The sequence below is a fragment of the Schistocerca piceifrons genome, chromosome 3 (genome assembly GCF_021461385.2).
Source record: "Schistocerca piceifrons isolate TAMUIC-IGC-003096 chromosome 3, iqSchPice1.1, whole genome shotgun sequence".
Lineage (NCBI taxonomy): Eukaryota > Metazoa > Arthropoda > Insecta > Orthoptera > Acrididae > Schistocerca > Schistocerca piceifrons.
Window position 1 is genome coordinate 368,267,668 of NC_060140.1, and position 21,399 is coordinate 368,289,066.

The window sequence follows — 21,399 nt, forward strand, 5'->3', positions numbered from 1 at the left end:
TCGTGGATCCGTGGTGTTTGCTGTTTGCTATTTGTTCGTTGTATGAAGAACGTTCACAGTTCCAGAGGCTGTTTGCACAAAAAGAGGCAGTCTAGCAATCTATCGTCACACGCCTTTAAAAACGAATGAAAAAGACAGAAGAGAGGAATGAGAATTCTCAGTATTTATTATTCAACTGCAGAAGCGACAGCTACTGCAACTTTGCTATAAAACGATATTACAATGCCATACAGAAAGAAATTAAAGATCTAGTTGACAATGAAAGAGCACAAAATTACAGCGACGACAGGCGGGGTTAATTGTTCTGTATATCAAGAGGTACTCTTGAGCTAAATTTGCGGGCTTGCAGCTCGTCAAGAAACTGATGTTACGAATAGTAAAATTTCTGATGTTACATGCATTATTCCACTGTCAATTGCAACAGAATTCGATGGAACTACACGAAGAGTGGCTTCAAATGGCTCTGAGCACTATGGGACTTAACATCTGTGGTCATCAGTCCCCTAGAACTAGAACTACTTAAACCTAACTAACGTAAGGACATTACACACATCCATGCACGAGGCAGGATTCGAACCTGCGACCGTAGCGGTCACGCGGTTCCAAACTGAAGCGCCTAGAACCGCTCGGCCACACCGGCCGGCACACAAAGAGTGTGGAGACTTTATACACCACTGAAAAGTACGTTGATTGAGTAAAGGGGAAAGGCTGGGACGATTTTTCGGTTTTAAATTCTCTATTGTTGAATATATGAAGGGAAACTGAGTGTAGGGATGAAATTTAGAACATCAGGAATGGATTGCAGACCACACATTTTAGGTGGACTTGACCGCTCATTGTCCACGGTAAGAAACCACAGGGTGAGAAACAACTGGGGGTTGATTTGATCCGGATGCCTTTAAAAAGAAAACCGCATTGTGAAGGGGACACATTCCAACAAGAAACACCGCCTTTTCTCAAAGGTCAGTGGTGTTAATGAAAACTCAAGGTTTGATTAATTCATTGTGGCTTTGAAAGAATTACAAGAATAGTTTCCTAAACGTTCTGAGGTCACTGCCGATCTTACATCTGTTTTCGAAACCGTTTATCGTTTCAGTTGAAAACACCCTTGTGCATGTGCACATGTAATTGATTGACCTGCAAGGTAATTCTCGTTTGAATGACAAATACTTTTACGTTATACCTGTCAAGGGGATCTATACTGCTTTCCTCAGGTAGAGTTTCCACGTCTCCATAATGAGATTGCAAAAGTGCTACAATATTTTGACCGACGTATTTCTGTGAAAGATCTTTTTTCGATTACGAAACTAAATAAATCATTAATACATGGCTAAAATCTATGAAATTTTCTGTGTCTGTCCTACGCTGGCAGATTGTACCAGATCAAAAGTATATTATGTCCTCATCGCTCCGAAAAATACTGAAAATTTGTTTTGTTTGTGATCTGCATTGTTGCGAAATGTAAAACACAAAACCAAGTCGTACGCAGTGCGGCTGCACTGCCATATAAATGCGGCGCATTTGCAGTTTCCTCTCTTCCCCCACCTCACGCTGAGATAGTGTGTCGTGGCGGTGGGGGAAACGTGCGGCGAGGCCGAGCGTTCCAGCACTCCTGCCCAGTTTCGGCTCGCGGCCCAAAATCTTGGCATTACTGCATTTCGCAGATAATGAAGGTAGCTGGGTGGCAAGTCTGTCTCTGTGCTAAAGTATGACAAGGCTACAGATGACCTGTTGGCCGAGATGGGCCACACTGATGTACCAGTGTGTCCCGTCACAGATATTAAAACTGGTAAAGTTCTAGTTTGTGTTTAGCAATAAATTTTTATTTCGTCGTTATATAACTCTTGAGGTTTCTACAGTAGTTTCTTTGTGCAGGGAAAAATCAGGGGTAAAGTGATGATGCTTCTTGCCAAAATATTTTATTGTTAATCGTGAGCACCAGTATGTCCACAATGGCCAATCTCAAAATCCCATGGCGCAATGATCCCAAGTTGTATGAGCTGTTTTGCAGATATTTTAGGTAATGAAGTGTCCGTCCCCGTTAGCTGAATGGTCAGCGTGGCGGAATGCCACGCCAAGGGGCCCGGGTTCGATTCCCGGCTGGGGCAGGAGATTTTCTCCGCTCAGGGACTGGGTGTTGTGTTGTCCTCATCATCATCTCATCGCCATTTCCGACGCGCAAGTTTCCCAATGTGGAGTCTAATGCAATAAGTACTTGCCCTCGGCGGCCGAACTTCCCCGAACGGGGGACTCCTGGTCCACAATGCCGTACGCTCATCTCCATTTCCAGGTAATGAAGTACAGCTACAGTCAATAGCAGTAGGCGGTGAATACTGACCATACATATTATGGTTTCTGTTTCCAACAAAGTTTTGGAGATGTAACAAAATGTAATGTATTGTTACTGTAATCCCCCCCCCCCCCCTCCCCCCTGCCAGTGTGTTATCTAATTTTCTTTTGAATTTCTGTCCATGTTGTGTGTAATAAGTTTTGTTGTCAGGTGATTTATCTTTCTTTGAGGAAACCATTAGTTTCTGCCAGTTGTTTAATATTGTAAAGGGTGTAGCGAATCATGCTGTGACGTGAGAGATCATTTTTGTGTGTGGCATGAGAAGGATTTAGCAATTTTGTATTCTGCATGATCAGTGAGCGCGTTACCGACGTCTTTATGAGACTTTTTTGTCTTACCACCAGTTGCGAATTACGCCTGGGGTAACTGCCGAGCCGTTTTGAAGATTTGTCAGACGCCAGCTTTTGCTAATAGAGTGCTGAGCGATCGAGACCATACTTATATTAGAAAGTCTGTCTTCCTCTGTGTCATTTTTGTGCGTTCACCAGCCTTTATTGATAGAACTTCCTGTCTAATTTAAATCACGCCATTCTCCCTGAACTTCCTGTGTATGACACAGGTCTCACTTAGACTATCCCAATTATCCCACAGACTGATTTAAGGTAGAGCACCAGTAGTTTGTTGAACGTACGAGTTCTGTGGGCAGAAAAATTTGAGTAAAGAGATTGACTATGTCAAGATTTGCACTTAACTTTTGCAGTGGAAACCATGTTTTGATTTGCTTTCATTTGTGAGTAGACAAACTGAATCGTGACATCAAGACAAAGAACTTTAATATTAAATTTTCCTTAGTCACACAGTCGCATTCATTCTAACTTTCAGTCATTGAGATACATGAAGGCAGGATTATCATGTGCCGGATAGTGTTGTGCACAGTTGCAAAACTTGCTAACTGTTTCTGGACCTGACGAGCTGTGGAGAGACGTGAGGAAAGTCCTAAGCAGTGGGTACAGAGGTCAGCGGCCGGCCCGGGTGTTAACCCACAAAGGAACCGCTGGCATGCGCCTCTTGTCAACACCGCGTCGGCCGACACAAAACAGGTGTCGATGTAAACTGGCCATCAGGGAGCTCTAAACCGCAGAGCTGCTCATGTTTTTAAACGAGTCTAGCCTTACACGGTCTGAGCTGTATCTCGAAAGAAGAAATTTTTTAAGAATACCCTGTAAATGAAGACCATGTGAGAACGCTCCATATTGTGGAGAACCAGTTGGTGTACAAAAACAATTAATCTATTTTAAAAATAATTTTTCACGACCACTCAGTATTCAGTATAAACAAGTGATACATGCTGCCATTTAGCTGCCGGCCGCTGTGGCCGAGCGGTTCTAGGCGCTTCAGTCCGGAACCGCGCTGCTGCTCGGTCGCAGGTTCAAATCCTGCCTCGGGCATGGATGAGTGTGATGTCCTTAGGTTAGTTAGGTTTAAGTAGTTCTAAGTCTACGGGACTGCTGACCTCAGATGCTAAGTCCCATACACAACATTTTTTGCCTATTCTGTTCCGACATCAAAAGGAGAGACACCGAGATGACACCCGACCAGCGTCTGAAGGTACATTGCTTTCTCTCCAAAATTTGATGTAGGCCTACCCGTTTGAATTAAGTCGTCCAGCTGCTGTGCTTGGCGAGAGGTAGCCGACCTATCGATGGGATATGCTCCATTCCTGTACCAACCTCTTTTTTGTGAAGATACGTTTTGAACGCTAAGAAAGTGAAGTTTATGCAGCGCTCCACCATTTTTTTTCCTGAAATAAGCGATATTCTCTTCTATCACATTGACAACAGCATTGAGTAGTCTATCGCATATAGAGTTTTTTTTTTTTTTGAGAGTAGAGAGTTTTGGAGGGAGATCTACGTTTCGTGGTTGTTCTGTCTCCACCTGCTATGAGCATTACTCATCTACTGGTTGGATTTGTTGCTGATGGGTGCACGGTTTTCTGATTTTGGGAAAATGTTAAGTGCCACAGTTGCGGTACTGCGTACCATATGCTGCGCATCTCGTCGCTTGCTTACTTTCGTGAGCAACTTGTGTTGATGAATTTGGTTATAATTTGCGGCATCTCAATGCATAGTTAACTCTCATTTCACAGGTTGTCCAGACAAGCAGATCTTGTTGCGCTTTCCCCATACAGTTTTCCACACTTTTGATACCTCATCACACTGTTAGCGTCATTTTGTTCTCTGTCGATTTTTATTGGTGATTTTCGTCAGTGATTACAGCAAACAAATGCCTGTTAATCTCATAGACCCGGGGATCCTTTACATTCTCCTACAACTTTTCCATGGTCAGGTGCCCCACTAGTAATGAAATATAAGGTGGTGCCGGCTTTATCTCTTGTTCTCACTGTAGCGGTGTTTGCGCTTCGCACAGTGGCCATCTCAACGATAAATTATACGGTGTCCCAGGAGGAACAGTCAACGGTCAATGTTGAGCGATATGACAGGAACAACCATTCGAAGAAACAAATCCAGTAAGTATGGTCTCTAAAAAGCATACCTTAAGAGCTATGAGCACTTCTTTATTTTCGATACTGTGAAACAAATCTCTTCTGCTGCAAGCTCAATGCTGTACATATTTTCTGAAGTGGTAGTATGGACCAAAACAATAAAAGTCCATTAAACAGGGACTCTAAAGTGCCTACCTTAAAGAGTTACGTGCACTTAGTTATCGTCTTTATAGTGAAAGACACCTAATTATGGAACAAGTGATTACAGCTCTTGCGGTATCCATTTTAAAGCCCATGTTTACTAGAATTTTTTGCTTCGATTGGCCGTTCCTGTCATATTCCTAAATAAGAATTCAGAGAAGAGACCGAAGACTGCAGTCGCTTGTTTTTATGACCAAAGATTTCTTTTATAATGAGCATTGGACTCATGCACCTTGACTCTGATCCCGAACTGAGACGAAACTTGCGTGATCTATGAAATACGTATCTAACTAAGTTACTGTGTGTGTGTGAGTGGGAAAAGTGTAGTATGCATGTTAGTTCGACAGTTATATCAGCTTTTTTTTTTTTTTTTTTTTTTTTTTTTTTTTTTTTTTTTTTTTTTTTTCCTTCTATAGGTAGAGCAGCCAAACCTCAGCAAACTGGCAGTGGGGCATGAGGATTCCTTATCGAGAATATTTCAGAGGAGATTTTAAGTCTAGCATCAGTGTCTGAAAGGCCGATTGCACTCCACTTGTCGTGATTTAACTACGGTTTTCGGTACGCTAAACTAGCAGAACATTGGATGACATACATTTGCAAGATCATTTTCTCGCGGTTAATTACAATGTGAATCTTGTATTTGAAGCTTTTAGCCTTTGACATCAGTACTTCATTCGCCAGTGCACATGTATTCGACGAGTTTTATCTTTTCCCTATAAATGCAAACGACCCAATAAATTGACGTAGCAAATGTAATAACTGACTGCGTGTCCCATTCACTTTCTGAAGGACAGTTGTAAGTAGGCTGTTTACGTTTTTATATTGGTAACGCCACGCTGCGCTCTGTATGAAAATCACTGGCTGTGCTGTGTGCAGTCTGTGGCTAGTTTGCATTGTTGTCTGCCATTGTAGTGTTGGGCAGCTGTATGTTAACAGCGCGTAGCGTTGCGCAGTTGGAGGTGAGCCGCCAGCAGTGGTGGACGTGGGGAGAGAAATGGCGGAATTTTGAAATTTGTAAGACTGGATGTCATGAACTGCTATATATTTATGAATTTTGAACACCATTAAGGTAAATACATTGTTTGTTCTCTATTAAAATCTTTCATTTGCTAACTATGCCTATCAGTAGTTATTACCTTCAGTAGTTTGAATCTTTTATTTAGCTGGCTGTAGTGGCGCTCGCTGTATTGCAGTAGTTCGAGTAACGAAGATTTTTGTGAGGTAAGTGATTTGTGAAAGGTATAGGTTAATGTTAGTCAGGGCCACTCTTTTGTAGGGATTTTTGATAGTCAGATTGCGTTGCGCTAAAAAAAAATATTGTGTGTCAGTTTAAACACAGTCATGTATAATTATTCTAAGGGGACGTTTCATATGTCAACCCTTAGCTGAGGATACCTCACTGGAATCTTCTGATTTTTTCTTGTAGTTTGTGCATTTAATGCAGCCTTTGTTTATTGCTAGCGCGTAATTGTAGAGAGAATTTCCTTTGTAGTTGTAGTTTTTCATTCTTGTACAGTAAAACAGTTGTGGCATGCATGTAGATTTGCACCAAGTATTTCGCAGCTGCGCTTGCAATTAACGAGATATTATTTTCAATGTTATGTTAATGTGTTTTCTTGTTTTGCTCTTCAAATTGTGTTTTTCTGTGTTGTCAAGTGAAATATTGTGACAATAATGGCGTGTGAAAAACGTAATACTAGGCTCCAAAGTAAACTGAGAAATCACAGTGAAGACGAAAGCAGTGTGTTAGCGCCGCTGAGTAATGAATTAACTAATGTTCAAAGTAGTAATTTGGTAATTGTGCATAGGGAAATGGAGTGGGCTGCAAATAATGGTGTAGCCAGTGAAACAAATGGTTCAAATGCTCTGAGCACTATGGGACTTAACTTCTGAGGTCATCAGTCCCCTAGAACTTACAACTACTTAAACCTAACTAACCTAAGGACAATCACACATATCCATGCCCGAGGCTGGATTCGAACCTGCGACCGTAGCGGTCGCGCGGTTCCAGACTGTAGCGCCTAGAACCGCTTGGCCACAACGGCCGGACGCAGTGAAACAGTTAGTGAACAGGGAAGCATTATCGATCGATCGGTCGGGAACAGCTTGCCTCAGGAATCCGAAATGACAGGACACAATCTTGCAAATACTGTAGATTCAGGTTTTGCGTCCTCGCCGTTTTCTCAAATAAGTCAAGACACATTTTCTGCTTTTGAAAATGCGAATATTGCCGGTTAAAATGCATTGCCGAATAGCACTGAGGAACATGTTTCAGACACCAGTGCATTGTTATTACAATTAATGCAACAAATGGGACAAAAGCTTCAAAAGTTAGACACAATGGAACAAAATCTTCAAAAGTTAGACACAATGGAACAACACCAGAGACAAACACAGCAACAGTTAGACACAATGGAACAAAATCTTCAGAAGTTAGACACCACACTTGAACAAACGCGTGAAGATTTAACTACTGAGTTACATAACATCGAATCGAAATGTCAAAAAGTCTGTAATGACGTAAATACACAAATTTGTGAGCATTTTCAACCCATTTTTTCGCGGCATGAAAATGCATTACAGAATCACGAAGCAGCCATAAAAGAACTGCAAACTATTGTTCATGAAAATCATGAGACCTTGCAAGCTAAAATTGACTCAGCTGCATCTACCGATTTGGTTACGCAACTTGCAAAAACTCAGGAAAACTTAAAGGACACAGTAGATACTCTGAAAATTGGTTCAGAAAGACACATGGAGGAAATTAGTTCATTATCAGAGAAAGTAGTTGAACTTTCGGATCAGCTAAATAATTTATCTACGAAGGTGGATGATAATCTGAAAGACACAAAACCGGTAGTCTTTAATGACACAGAAGAGTGCGAACAAATTAGGAAATTCAAACAAAATCAGAATCAAATTAATACGCAACACCAAAGAGAAATCCGGGAAGTACAAGATCAGCTGTCACAGGTAATACAAGAATTACGTATTTCTGAGGACACTCGCGCTCCAATACGGGAAGAGGGACATAGAAATACGGAACAGCCACAAAATAATAACACAGGGCACTTCGGAAATTATGAAAGAAATTGGCAAGGTACACCGAATTTTGAGATGGAACCGCCGAAACGACTTAACAATGACCGACATGCGACTCGCCGGCATGATGATTTTGACTATAAGCTGTTTATTACTACACGTAAATTCAAAACATTTAAGAATTCTGGCAACGACATTCATCCACAAGCGTGGCTCCATCAATTCTCTCATTGTTTTCCTCCCAACTGGTCATTAGAGCACAGATTAGAATTTATATGTGGCTATTTAGAGAATGAACCAGCTGTAAGAATGTGATCGGTCATTCACGATTGCCACAGTGAAGGAGAATTTTATCATGCCTTCCTCTCAGCATATTGGTCTCAAGCTACACAAGACCGAGTAAAACATAGCATCATAATGATGAAACTTTTCGAACAATCTGAATTTTCCAGTCTTGTGAAATATTTTGAAGACATGTTGCACAAGAATCAATATCTGTCAAACCCATACAGCCCCTCAGAACTCATCCGCATTCGCTTAATCAAATTACCTGAACATTTACGACATATTATTTTGGCAGGACGTTGCAAAGACGACATTGAAGCTTTTCAGGGACCGTTACAAGAATTGGAAATTGACACTGACAATCGCGGGACGCGAAAACAGGAACACAACAATTACGGGTCACAACTGTCACAATTCCGCGATGAAAGAAATAATAACTGGACTCGACAAGGCTATTCTCACAACACAAATCGTGACCAAAACAGACACCACCCGTATGACAACCGTTGGCAGAATAATAGTTTCAGAGAAAGATCGCATTTCCGTAGTAATGAATATGACAGAGATAACCATAGAAACAGACAATATGGGAACCAAAACAATTATTATCAAGGGAGACAGAATAACTTCAGACGCAACAGTTCAGTGCAGAGTTACAGTTCAGGGAGTAATCCTCCACCACGTGACCGACAAGAAAGAAATTATGGGATATACCTACTTGACCACACGATTTAATCGTAACGACAGACCTGAATTGCATCAGAACTGGCGGGATTCAACCAGGGCAGGGCCCACTCGACATTGTGAATTTGTAGAAGTTAGGTCTCTTAATCCCAAAAACGACGCACGCCAACAAAGAGATAGAAGACAATGACTCGCACCGCAGGCAGCCACGTGCGCCGGCTGGCTCAGAGAAAAATAACATAGACGCTAACCTTGAGAAAAATTTGAGCATTCTTTACCGATGTACCATACACCACACGATGATTCCGTTGAAGCTGGAGCTCTGCATAGTAGTAAGAGTAAAGGCTTGCACCACATTTCACATGTAAAACCGTTTATTGAAAGATAATCTGCTTTTTAACTTTGTCTTTGCCATAAAATTTTTCGCTTCACATTTCTAGTATGCATTGTCAGACTTAGAAACTGTTAACATGCAACAATGTTTTAAAGTTAACTATCCAGCCTAGAACCTAGGGAACATATTTAGACAGTAATTACCAGTGCATAGTGATAGTGAACAGAGGACACAGTGTTACTGTGTGTGTACATTCCTGCTTGTTAGTTGCATAATTATGTAATGAATATACGGCTTACATACTTAGAACATATAACAGTACTGCTAATGAGATTTTACTGCAACATTTTAGTTTACTTGAAAATACATTATGGATTTAAAGTGCTTTCTGAGAGATACCAGATGACACAGTGGTTAGTTTATTTGACACCTACATGATTATATGACGATGCTACTAATGTGTGACACAATTTACATTGTTGCTTTTGCGGTGTATCTGTTTTATATCTGCACAGTTTTTCTGAATTATTCTGGAAAGTAAAACATGTTTTAGTAGTAACTTTTGTGGTATAGCTACAATGAGACAGCCTTTTCCGTAGCACAACAATATGTTACAGCACAGTACTTTCTTCATCACGGCAATAAGCATAATAACTAAGATATCTATACGCAAAGCATTTCACTTTTGTTTATCATGAGGTAAGTACATTGACTTCTGCAGAACTTAGCTTTCGGAGGACGATAACTACAACACTTCCACAGAGATTATCTTACAACAAGACGCACAGTTTAGCGCTACAGTACACGTATTTGAGTGATTAATTTTGTACTTAAAACATTTATTTTTAAAGATATTTGAAGTACAATGATACAAAGGTTTTCCGTGATACATTTCATTCCATTGCTGTAATCTGTAACACCTGAGGGTATAATTACATTAATCCTCAGGGGGGTACACACTTACTTTGTGTACCATGTGTCTGGCAAACACAAGGAGCCCTAGCTAATATGGTATTTGCTTACACAATTTTACACATCGGTACCATATTTCTCTAACACATAAATTACACAGCTATCTGATCATTTAACTGAGAGAGACAAACATTTTTTTTTACTACGTCAGTGACAGATGTTTACGCAATTACACAGCTGGATAATTTCACACTTATGAAATTGTATTTTGTCTGTACTGTGTGAACCCTTCATATTTTTCAGAACCATTGTGATACTATGAGAGCTTTGAATGATGTATTTGGTATGGGATCATGATTTTTAAAGTACGTTTGAGGTAGATGACACTTGAAATTAGCAGAGAATCTTATTTAGGTTTTGAAATTATTGGAGGAAGCTATGACGATTTTGTGAATTGACTGAGATGTTATGATATTATTATGACGACGATGTCTATTATGCTGTTGAGATATGTTTATGATCAATAAGATGATGCTACCGTATATGAGGAATTTGATTATGCTACGTATTTCTTATAATGAAATATTGAAGAAGTGTCGACAAATATGTATATGTATAATAAGGTAAGGAATAATGAGCAGTGGTTAGGGACTCTGATTTGTGGAAAAGGATGTTGGAAACCAAGAATCGTACTTTAATAATTATGAAATGTGTGTAAATGCGTGAATGTATTACAATGATGTCGAAAATTTTTTGGGCACTTATATTTAAAGGATTTTATTTTCTACACATTTGTAACGAAAATTCTCAACCCGTGAAAATATTTTTATATGAGACTGTCACTATAGCGCAAACTGCTGTCGTAAATATTTCAGTAAGAAAGGTAAGTGACCTTGACATAATGCTTTTTGGGCGCCCAGCTGAGAGATAGTCGTCTGACAAAAGAAAGCCATTAGGTGGAGAAAAAAAAAGAGGCCATTATCCTCGCTATTGAAATTTCTTTGTCGAAAGCATCGCAAATATGACACGCTCAAACTTGAAAACATATGATTACACTGTGGAGCTCTTAATTTATGATATTTACTAAAATGCCTAATGAAATGATGAGAAACATTTTACATCTATTGCCTTTGCAGTTTAGAGAGTGCTCATTTTGTTTAACATCTAGTTTCTAGCTGCACTGCAGCATTGGTTAACATAAAATTTTGTAGATGTACTAATATAAATATTTTATGCCTACAGATCCAGTAAATAATAACTTTATAATTTACTTCAAAGAAACGAGGGAGCACAAAAAGACATTTCCCTTCACAGGAATTGCATACATAATTTTTTTCAATGACTGGGTAACTTATTTAGTAGTGTAAGTTAAGGTGATGCATCACCCTAGTGTTAAGATGTGACATAGGTATTAAACATGGCCAGTTTTACTGTAATATTTTTTCTGCTTGAGCATTGTCATGTTTAGATATAAGTTATTGCATTTGCTGCTGCTGTTTGCCAAGCATAATGTTACTGAATTTGACTTTGTATTACTCTGTTAAGCCAGTTTTACTACGGATTTATTTTTCTTGTTTGCTGCGCATTGCCTTATATTAGTTGTAATATTGCATTTGCTTTGCTAATTTATGCTGCTTGCTTTACCAATTTGCATTTTTTATCATTGCTGTTTGTGTTAATTGTTTTGCGCTGCTGCATCACCTTGTCCCTTAGTTTAGCATCTGAGCTCAGTAGATTTAAGTTAGCTTAAGATGGGGTAGGCTATATAAGAGAACGAGTTGTGATGAATTGGAAGAAATGTATTGAAAAGTTATAAGAAAATGGTTTGGCCAAAAAGTATTTTCAAAGAGGATCTGAACAAAAAAGTAGGGTTTAGGGACAATAGGTTTAGATAGGATTTTCTTGGAAATAAATGATGAGGTAAGATAATGGAAAATAAATAATGAGGTAAGAAATATGTGAACATATAAATACAGAAAGCAAGCTTGGATTGGATTTTTTTGGTGGAAAAAAATGTTGAAATAAGACGAAAGATCTATGGAATGAAATTTTGGGTTGGACTGCAGTACCAAATGTTACCCTGAAAACGAACCCTGTGTTTCCTTTTGTATTATTCCGCTATGTGTTTATGTATCCTTGTGTATTTGTCTTTTTCCTGTCTTTATGTGTTTAGCTAATAAGATATATGTTGCAGAATTTTTCAAATACTATGTTATTTTCTTTGTAAAGATGTTTAGACATTATTTATTCTGTTCTGTTTTAATGCTCATGTGTGAAATTAATATTTCGAAAACTATTCTCATTCCTGTAACACTGATGTATATGTTATTTCGATTCTTTTGTAAAGCCTGTATTACCACAAATGTTATCTGTATTGTTATGTTCTTTAATGGTATGTTTTGTACCTTTGTTATTGTATTCTCATGTTATAATATTGTAATTGACACCAGTTCAGCAAATTAAGTAACTTGTAAGCATTCATTTCACTGCACACATTTCTGTTGGTAAAAAAAAGAGAAAAAAAGAGGACTGTTAGTGCTCGCACGTGTGTTAATAATTCAGCAAGGGACTGGTTAACAGCATTGCTGGTTCTAAGGACATTCCAAAAAAAATTAGTGAGTGCACAAGTGGTGGTTCATGGACTTGCTATATTGTCCACAAGACTCTTCTATGGTGATTGTGCACCTGCACAGTGGCAACGGATGGCTGCTAGCCATCTCTACAAGGGCTACAGTGGGTCTACACCTTTGATGATGACTCACCAACACCATTATTTCTACAAGGACTGCAGTGGGTCTGCACCTCTGGTGGCCCACCAATACCGTAATCTCTAACAAGACTACAGTGGTCTGTTCTGTGATGACCTACCTACCAATATTCTTCGAAACTTCGACTGACTCTGTGGTGGGTTTGCTCTGTTGTGGCCCATTACCTGTCTGCATGTCAAGAGTCAGCACTGTCTTTCCGTTGGAAGGACAACACTACTTCTTCAAGACTGCATGGAAATCCACTACTTCCGTGTGCATTTTCTTTTACTGCCCAGACTTTGAGAAAAACACTGCAATTTTACTGTGATGAACGATCAGGACAGTCTTTGTGGACTGTGAGAAAATTTTAGCTTTGGACCAACATTGTATCAATAAGTGTGTGCATATGATTTCTTTGTTTTGTAATTGTGAAAATTTTTTTAACAAATCTGTATTGGCCATTGCCCAAAACAATTTGTAAAATTTTTTGTGGGGAGCATGGGGGCTATGTAAGTAGGCTGTTTAGGTTTTTATATTGGTAACGCCTCGTAGCGCTCTGTATGAAAATCGCTGGCTGTGCTGCGTGCAGTCGGTGGCTAGTTTGCATTGTTGTCTGCCATTGTAGTGTTGGGCAGCTGCATGTTAACAGCGCGTAGCGTTGCGCAGTTGGAGGTGAGCCGCCAGCAGTGGTGGATGTGGGGAGAGAAATGGCGGAATTTTGAAGTTTGTAAGACTGGATGTCATGAACTGCTATATATTTATGAATTTTGAACACCATTAAGGTAAATACATTGTTTGTTCTCTATTAAAATCTTTCATTTGCTAACTATGCCTATCAGTAGTTAGTGCCTTCAGTAGTTTGAATCTTTTATTTAGCCGGCTGTAGTGGTGCTCGCTGTATTGCAGTAGTTAGAGTAACGAAGATTTTTGTGAGGTAAGTGATTTGTGAAAGGTATAGGTTAATGTTAGTCAGGGCCATTCTTTTGTAGGGATTTTTGATAGTCAAATTGCGTTGCGCTAAAAAAAATATTGTGTGTCAGTTTAAACACAGTCATGTATAATTATTCTAAGGGGACGTTTCACAGTAAGGCAAGGTACACTAACATATTATTTCTGCTAGTGATGAGCCCAGGAAAAAAGTTGTAATAGTTGATCCACATATCGATAGTTTGCAGAAGAATTGCCGGCCGCTATGGCCGAGCGGTTCTAGGTGTTTCTGTCCGGAACCGCGCGGCTGCTACGGTCGCAGGTTCGAATCCTGCCTCGGGCATGGATGTGTGTGATGTCCTTAGATTAGTAAGGTTTAAGTAGTTCTAAGTCTAGGGGACTGATGACCTCGGATGTTAAGTCCCATAGTGCTTAGAGCCATTTGAACCATTCTTTTGCAGAAGAATTTTAACTTGAAGCAAAACGTGTTAGCACAACACCACGAATACGCAGATCTAAAATGTAGAATATTCGTGTTACATGTTCATTCTGTAGTCATGTTTTTATGATACATATGAAAAGATCTGGGGAAACTGGAAGATTTCAGATTTATTTACAAGGTTGCGGCATTTATGCCACATTGCGCTCCGCTTTGATTCCTACATTACGTTACAGGCTGCAGCGTCTAGAGTCGAGCTGCATCAGTAGCCGGCAGCTTGAGAGAGGACAAGTTACTCTCTCATCTACTTTTCGTATGCGGAAAATTATTAAAGATTTTGTTACAACCTGACGCATCTTGAGCGAGACTCTAGAAAGCTAACGGCTTGGACAGACGTTGATGGAGCCTGGTAGGACACTAAAGCACGAGGTGTTTTTATGATTTTTAGCTCGTAGAAACGGCATGTTTGGAGTTAAAAGTAAGTAGCGGCGAGCCCATCACTCAGTAAATCTTTTCGGACAGACCCACAGCCGTACAGGACCTTTCAAGCTGACCTCACACCACGCGACACCAGAGGCTCACGCAGAGTGGGAACACGGAACCTTCGAGAGGCTTCTCTATACGCGAGAATTGGGGAGCAAGCTTTCGGGCAGGGCGCCAAGCCACATATCGCACACAATTTGCTTTTGCAGATTACTATTAAATTTTAGGTTTCAACCATACCGGTGTTCTCGCTTGCACTGAGAACAATCATTTAGTATTTTCAACACCTTTAACAATTTTTACGAGAAAAGTTAGATGTTTTAATTAATGCGAACATTTATTAGACGGTTGGTTGGTTGATTTGAGAAGAGGGAACCAAATAACGAGGACATCGATACCATCGGATTATAGAATAATGGGGAAGGAAGTCGGCTGTGCCCTTTCAAAGGAACTACCCCGGCATTTGCCTAAAGCGATTTGGGGAAATCACGGGGAACCTAAATCAGGATGGCCGGACGCGGGTTACAAAGGTTGTCCTCCCGAGTGTGAGTCCAGTGTGCCACCTGCGCCACCACGCTCGGTTTTGTTAGATGCTGAGATAGACCAGTCAGAAGCGAGCAGCAGGAGATCGGCGCGAAACCGTGATTAAACTTCTGCAGGAGTCGCGATCGGTGTAAGACGTGTGTTGTAAATGATAGGGCACTAAGTGACACTGAAATGTTCCATGTGATATTTCTGGAAGATATACGGACTAAATGTTAAAGAATACTGCATGCACTGAGACTGTTATTCACAGTGTTTCAAAATTTTCTTTTACTGGTTCTGTGCGTCTGCAGGCTGTTCAAGGCAAAGTTTGAATACATTTGGAGAGATATTCGTGGCATTGTAAGTCAGTGTCCGTTCCTTTATTTCAGCCGAGTCATAATCTGGAATTTTATTTTGCACCACTCTTCGTCCTTGCACCATCCAATATAGGGGCAATGAACTCGCGACTTGCTAAGAAGAATCAAGTGAGGACATCAGTATCTACATAAGGCATCCACGAGACACATACAGGGTGGTCCATTGATCGTGACCGGGCCAAATATCTCACGAAATAAGCATCAAACGAAAAAACTACATAGATCGAAACTCGTCTAGCTTGGAGGGGGAAACCAGATGGCGCTATGGTTGGCCCGCTAGATGGCGCTGCGTTTTTTTTAAATAGGAACCCCCATTTCTTTATTACATTTTCGTGTAGTACGTAAAGAAATATGAATGTTTTAGTTGAACCACTTTTTTCGCTTTGTGATAGATGGCGCTGTAATAGTCACAAACTTATAAGTACGTGGTATCACGTAACATTCCGCCAGTGCGGATGGTATTTGCTTCGTGATACATTACCCCTGTTAAAATGGACCGTTTACCAATTGCGGGAAAGGTCGATATCGCGTTGATGTATGGCTATTGTGATCAAAATGCCCAACGGGGGTGTGGTATGTACGCTGCTCGGTATCCTGGACGACATCATCCAAGTGTCCGGACCGTTCGCCAGATAGTTACGTTATTTAAGGAAACAGGAAGTGTTCAGCCACATGTGAAACGTCAACCACGACCTGCAACACATGTTGATGCCCAAGTAGATGTTTTAGCTGCTGTCGCGGCTAATCCGCACATCAGTAGCAGACAAATTGCGCGAGAATCGGGAATCTCAAAAACATCGGTGTTGAGAGTGCTACATCAACATCGATTGCACCCGTACCATATTTCTATGCACCAGGAATTGCATGGCGACGACTTTGAATGTTGTGTACAGTTCTGCCACTGGGCACAAGAGAAATTACGGGACGATGACAGATTTTTTGCACGCGTTCTATTTAGCGACGAAGCGTCATTCACCAACAGCGGTAACGTAAACCGTCATAATAAGCACTACTGGGCAACGGAAAATCCACGATGGCTGCGACAAGTGGAACATCAACGACCTTGGCGGGTTATGTATGGTGCGGCATTATGGGGCGAAGGATAATTGGACCCTATTTTATCGATGGCAATCTAAATGGTGCAATGTATGCTGATTTCCTACGTAATGTTCTAGCGATGTTACTACATGATGTTTCACTGCATGACAGAATGGCGATGTACTTCCAACATGATGGATGTCCGGCACATAGCTCGTGTGCGATTGAAGCGGTGTTGAATAACATATTTCATGACAGGTGGATTGGTCGCCGAAGCACCATACACGGCCCGCACGTTCACCGGATCTGATGTCCCCGGATATCTTTCTGTGGGGAAAGTTGAAGGATATTTGCTGTCGTGATCCACCGACAACGCCTGACAACATGCGTCAGCGCATTGTCAATGCATGTGCGAACATTACGGAAGCCGAACTACTCACTGTTGAGAGGAATGTCGTTACACGTACTGCCAAATGCATTGAGGTTGATGGACATAACTTTGAGCATTTATTGCATTAATATGATATTTACAGGTAATCACGCTGTAACAGTATGCATTCTTAGAAATGGTAAGTTCACAAAGGTACATGTATCACATTGGAACAACCGAAATAAAATGTTCAAACGTACCTACGTTCTGTACTTTAATTTAAAAAACCTGCCTGTTACCAACTGTTCGTCTAAAATTGTGAGCCATATGTTTGTGACTATTACAGCGCCATCTATCACAAAGCGAAAAAAGTGGTCCAGCTAAAACATTCATATTTCTTTATGTACTGCACAAATATGTAATAAAATGGGGGTTCATGTTTAAAAAACGCAGTTGATATCCGTTTGACCTATGGCAGCGCCACCTAGACAAGTTTCGTTCTTTGTAGTTTTTTCGTCTAACGCTTATTTCGTGAGATATTTGGCACGGTCACGATCAATGGACCACCCTGTATAGAAGACCACTAGTGAACTAAACCACTTCAAGATAATCAGTAAAGACACAGGGCGCAAATGCAGAACAGTGTTGTGGACTTTTATTTCATAGCGCCCGTGTTGTCTTCGTATAACCAAAACGGTGAAATTCAGTACCAGCTGGTGTAATGTTTGGAAGCTTAAGCCTGGATACCGATTTTCCGCAGTATCTAGCAGGCACTAAGCATATTCTTGAAGACCACCGTTTAGATTTTAAAAAGGCTTAATAATCTGCCGACTGTCTGACGACCAATACACCGGTTCAGTAGAGTTTCATTCTGACATTCACGCACTTCGCGACTCCAGTGACGAGGTGCCCGTCTTATTTTGAAATGAAGTTGTCCTTATTCAGCCTCGGAAACAACCAGTTTTGTAACATAGCAAGATATTGCTACCAGTTAACAGTGTTTCCATCAAAGAAAATTGGGCTGTAATCAGATAACTGGGATATCACTCAAAAGACAATGCCTTTGGGTGAATCTCATACATTTTCAGTATGTGCATGTGGGTTCTGTAGACCCCAAATTCGAACTCTGTGTTTCTTTACTTTCCCACTAAGGTGGAAAGTCGCTCCGTCACTGAACACGATGAGTTGTTCGAAAATATTATCACAGTCAATAGTACTCTGAAGCTAGTCAGAAATGCCACACGTTTACGTTTGTCGTCATGTCGAAGAGCTTGTAACAGCTGTAACTTGTATAGTTTCATAACCAACTGACGTCTCAAAAGAAGCCAAACTGTTTTTGTAGACATTTGTAACTCCCGGTGGCACGACGAGTTGATTTTGTAGTAATACGGTGGAAAGCGGTTTGAATGCGTGTGACATTTTCCTTTACACACACATCCTGTGTCTACCAACTGTTGATACCATATGCGAATGTTTCATCCATATGGAGGATCAGTTTGGTACCTCAACCCGAAACGTCTTTCCACTGTAATCACGGAATTATAATTCACAAACTGGAGAACACAAAATGATTTACGCACCAGAGTAGCCATTTTGCAACAAGTGACGCTAATCAAGCAAACAGAAGATAATCGACATCTAGAGGCAATGAATACAAACTAGACAACGTATTTATTGCTCCAATAACCGAGCTGTGGCGCAGCGATCGATAGTTTTGACAACATAATGCTTTGTAGTACGTATATTCCTTTTTGAAACAGCCTGTATAATGGTAAGACACAGATTTAGAAACCATATTTTAAACTGTAAGACATTCCCAGATGCAGATGTCGACTCTGACCATAATTAACTGGTTATGAACTGTAGACTAAAATTAAAGAAATTGCATGGAAAGTACGCAGCTGAGGAGATAGGACTTGAATAATTGAAGGAAACAGAGGTTGTTGAGAATTTCAGAGTGAGCATCAGACAACGTTGGACTGAAACAGAGTAAAGGAATACAACAGAAGACGAATGGGTAGCTTTGCGAGATGAAATAGGGAAGGCAGCAGCGGATCACATTTTTAAAACCACAAAGCAAAAGTAGTATTATCCAGGGATAACTCAGGAGATATTGAATTTAACTGATGAAAGGAGAAAATATAAAAATGTTTAAATGAAGCAGGCGAATGGGAATGCAGACGTATAAAAAATGAGATTGACAGTAAGTGCAAAATGAGTAAGCAGGAATGGCTAGACGACAAATGTAAGGCTGTAGAAGCTAACATAATTAGGGGAAAGATGGATGCAGCCAATAGCAAAATTAAAAGGACCTTTGGAGGAAAGAGAAACTGCTGTATGAAAACCACGAGCTGAGATGGCAAGTCAGTACTAAGCAAAAAAGTGATAGTGAAAGGGGGGAGGAATACACAGAGGATCTATACAATGGGAACAAACTTGAAGCCAATATTACGGAAAGAGAGTAAGTAAGTGAAGCTGAGAATGGAGATATGATACTGTGAGAAACAATTTGACAGACCTCAGTGGAAACACGGCCCCTGGAGTCCACGATATTCCCGCACAATTACTGAGATCCTTGAGAGAGTCAGCCATGACAAAACTATTCTTCATGGCGTGCAAGATATCTTGTTGTTGTTGTTGTTGTGGTCTTCAGTCCTGAGACTGGTTTGATGCAGCTCTCCATGCTACTCTATCCTGAGCAAGCTTCTTCATCTCCCAGTACCTACTGGAACCTACATCCTTCTGAATCTGTTTAGTGTATTCATCTCTTGGTCTCCCTCTACGATTTTTACCCTCCACGCTGCCCTCCAACACTAAATTTGTGATCCCTTGATGCCTCAAAACATGTCCTACCAACCGATCCCTTCTTCTAGTCAAGTTGTGCCACAAACTTCTCTTCTCCCCAATCCTATTCAATACCTCCTCATTAGTTACGTGATCTACCCACCTTATCTTCAGCATTCTTCAATAGCATCACATTTCGAAGGCTTCTATTCTCTTCTTGTCCAAACTAGTTATCGTCCATGTTTCACTTCCATACATGGCTACACTCCATACAAATACTTTCAGAAACGACTTCCTGACACTTAAATCTATACTCAATGTTAACAAATTTCTCTTCCTCAGAAACGATTTCCTTGCCATTGCCAGTCTACATTTTATATCCTCTCCACTTCGACCATCATCAGTTATTTTGCTCCCCAAATAGCAAAACTCCTTTACTACTTTAAGTGACTCATTTCCTAATCTAATTCCCTCAGCATCACCCGACTTAATTCGACTACATTCCATTATCCTCGTTTTGCTTTTGTTGATGTTCATCTTATACCCTCCTTTCATGACACTGTCCATTCCGTTCAACTGCTCTTCCAAGTCCTTTGTTGTCTCTGACAGAATTACAATGTCATCGGCGAACCTCAAAGTTTTTATTTCTTCTCCATGGATTTTAATACCTACTCCGAATTTTTCTTTTGTTTCCTTCACTGCTCGCTCAATATACAGATTGAATAACATCGGGGATAGGCTACAACCCTGTCTCACTCCCTTCCCAACCACTGCTTCCCTTTCATGCCCCTCGACTCTTATAAATGCCATTTGGTTTCTGTACAAATTGTAAATAGCCTTTCGCTCCCTGTATTTTACCCCTGCCACCTTCAGAATTTGAAAGATATCTTAGGCAGCGGAAATGCCCTCAGACTACATGAAAAAAGTAATAATTCCAGTTCCAAAGGAGGCAGGTGCTAACAGGTGTGAATATTATCGAACCATAAGTCGCAGTTGCAAAATATTGACACAAATTATTTGTACAGGGTGATTCAGTTACTCCTACCAACGTCGTTTTATGCAGCTCGCGATATTAAGTCTGGTGTTCATAAACAACGTTCGAGATTTTTATATTTTCTCGCTCACTACGCGCGAACTATCAGTCATACAGAAAAAATGAACAGGACCTTTTTATAGGAAATTTAATGTAGCTGTAGTCTGTACAGGGGTATGTTTTCTATGGAGACCATGATTTTCCAGTTATTCAAGAAAAACATACGAATGTGATCTTCAACCCACCACTACCCTCCCCCCCCCCCCCCCCTCTCATACCTCACCAGTCAGGACTTCTAGTATGCTGTTCGTGGCTCTCCCTCCCATCACTGCACAAATATTTCCTACTACTCGAAGTATTCCCGATATTCGACCTTTTTTGGATTCACTTTCTGAAAACAACAGGTATTTTCCTTTCACTCACTA

The 21,399-nt window shown here is 40.5% G+C and overlaps 1 protein-coding gene across 4 annotated transcripts in view; it reads right to left on the reverse strand.

Moving 5' to 3' along the window:
• LOC124789502 (F-box/LRR-repeat protein 2) overlaps positions 1–21,399 on the reverse strand; it is a 551,725-nt gene that overhangs the window by 81,296 nt on the left and 449,030 nt on the right. The gene's annotated exons all lie outside the window — the stretch shown is intronic.